The 2,560-nt window shown below is 40.5% G+C and overlaps 1 protein-coding gene across 1 annotated transcript in view; it reads right to left on the reverse strand.

Annotated features, from left to right (window-relative positions):
* The window catches only part of LOC102210212 (ras and Rab interactor 2-like), a 40,822-nt gene extending 39,005 nt beyond the window's left edge, over nt 1-1,817 (reverse strand). The window contains exon 1 of the mRNA XM_005752506.1: nt 1,591-1,817. The gene's annotated coding sequence lies outside the window, so the exon portion shown is untranslated. The remainder of the gene's footprint in view (nt 1-1,590) is intronic.
* Nucleotides 1,818-2,560: the final 743 nt, after the last annotated feature.

Below are 2,560 nucleotides of genomic sequence, written 5' to 3' on the forward strand. Positions count from 1 at the left end.
TTTGTTCAGTATGGAAGACATGGGGATGAGGGTCGAGGACAACACTGATAATGGGTAATGTGGATTGTAATAATGACAGAAATAGTTCAGATATTTTTGCCATAATTAAGCAGTCCTATTTCTGGCAGTAAGTACTCTGTTATAACCAGGTTTTAGCTTCAGTATGACAAGAGTGGGACCAGCAGGACCTATATGAAATGTCAAGTTACCTGTCAACACTATCTAAGTTAAGTCAGAATGACAGTAACACACTGATTGGCGTCTTGTTCTTTATTATGTCACACTCTGGTATGAAAGCACTTCTGAAAGAACTGGTTTCATTCCTCAAAGAGAAACTCCCTTTTCTTGCTTTTCCAGCCTCTGATGAGAAATACTTACCTATATTTACCTAAGTGGAAGGAGAGTGGTTTTCTGTGATGGTGACGCTTCATCAAAGACCACAATCATACCTCTCTCTGCATATTTAAAGAATTAAAATACATATTTTTTATATCTCTTCTCATAACTGTGGTACTCCAACAACAAACTAGGCCGCTCTCTGAATTCCTGCCCTGTGACTCAGGTTTGAGGTACAGCAACTGCTTCGGGTCCTGAGCACTAAGCACATTAGCAGATTTCTGAGGAGATTGGAAAACCAGGATCCTGACCGGTACCAGGAAATACTCCCCCACCCCCACCCCCCCACACACAAACCTTCTTCAAGGAAAATAAGACAGTCAGGAGAAGGATGATATGATGTTATAAGCTGAGGATGATGAGTATGGTTACACAGCTAGAACTCTTAGACAGCAGTCCAATTACCATGTAAACAATAGACAATATACCAGCCTGTGAGCTAGAAACATTCAGCAGCCAAAGAGGGGGGGGGTGGAGACAACTGAGCCACAAAACACACGAGTGGATCTGTGAGCAGAGCTGAAATAACACTCTGATGCTTCGGGCTACGTGAGTTTGGAGAACAAATTTACATGATCATTCAGAGCTCATTTTGCTGTACTTGTTGTAGCGAACTCCTTCCCAGTATTAACGTAGAGGGACCCATTAACTACTTTATGATAAGTAATCTTACTCGTTATATCCCTGCAACTTGAAACAACGCTGAAAACACGTTATGAACAGACATCAAAGTGCATCGATAAATCTGTATTTAATTAGGAGTGCTGACCGCGGACTGAAGGGAAGCGCTGATAATGGGCTGAAGGCAGGGGCTACTGTAAATACTGCATACTGCACATTTATTTATTTATTTATAAGATTGAAGACTTATCTAAATGACATAGTTTGCTCCGTGTGTTTTCACTGAACACCGTGTATTTTCTAAACATGCGTGAAATAAGTACGGAGGCTTTCTGTGGACTGGGCACAGGAAAACGCCGCGCGACAGGTGGTGTTTCAGCTGTACAACACGTCCCGCAGGATTCACAGAACGCTGCTTTGTTAGAGAAACAGTGAGTTTGCCGGCTTTTCTTGGCGGAAAGAATTACATCTGAATTTCGAAGCGGAACATAATCAACAAAAAAACAAAAAGACCTTTAACTCGTGCACAGCAGCCACACAAAGAACAGGCAGCTGAACTTTAAACTTACTTACCTCTTGCGGATTGTGGGTTATTTCACTTTGGCAGAAGAAACTCCCACTGCTTCGTTTACTTGTTGAATGTGTGAGAGCATTATTGCTCCGTGTCGGCGTTACTTTCGGTTGTTACACGTTGTCAGTGTTACTTTTTCTCACTGTGTCGGCTGAAGAAAAAGATTCCACCCAGCTGTAGCTTCCTCCATGGTCCAAGCTCATCTGAGGAGCAGACTTTCCGTCTGAGTGTGAAAACGATCCGCAAGAAGAAACGAGTTCCGCTTTTGTTTTCAAAATAAAATACCTAACGCTCATGTCAAGACATCCAAAGAGCGAAATTAAGTTCAATGATCTGTGCTGTTTCCAAAAGCCTTTCTTTACATGCTATATAAAAAAAATACATTAAAGAAAACGAAGGTTCCGCTGAATAATAACAACTGTCGTGTTACTCAAAGTACACTTTGGAGTTTGGACAGATTAAATAAGCAATGTTTGCAAATAAACTATGTTGTTCTTTACACTTTCGTGAGCAGTTACAATCACAGTAACAGTAGAGAATTTCAAAAGAATTTCCCCCCACAACACGCAAAAGCAACAAAAACAAACTCAAAATTATTTTTCTTGTCACGTGTTCCATTTGGGAAAACCGTATTGGTCCGAAGTTTTTGGCTTTAATTCCTCTGGAGTCGACAAAAGTGTACTCTTAACACACAAACTTAAGAACATTTTAATCTAGGGCCATAATATGGACATATGTTAAAAACCCTGTTGTACAGTTCTCCCGACTTCTTCTGTACACACTGTTAAGTCAATTTCTTTAAATACTCTAGAATTTGGTATATACTTTTGTGTTTACATCCCTTCAGAGTGGCTTCTTGACAACCGTCCATTCTCAAGGACATGATTTTTCACATACTGTTTATCTGCTGTAGATAGTTTTTAGACTTTCCACTTCTTCTTTGCGTTGTACCCACCATCACCTCCGTCATCA

The sequence above is a fragment of the Pundamilia nyererei genome, unplaced genomic scaffold (genome assembly GCF_000239375.1).
Source record: "Pundamilia nyererei isolate P.nyererei 1_Seehausen unplaced genomic scaffold, PunNye1.0 scaffold00363, whole genome shotgun sequence".
Taxonomy (NCBI): domain Eukaryota; kingdom Metazoa; phylum Chordata; class Actinopteri; order Cichliformes; family Cichlidae; genus Pundamilia; species Pundamilia nyererei.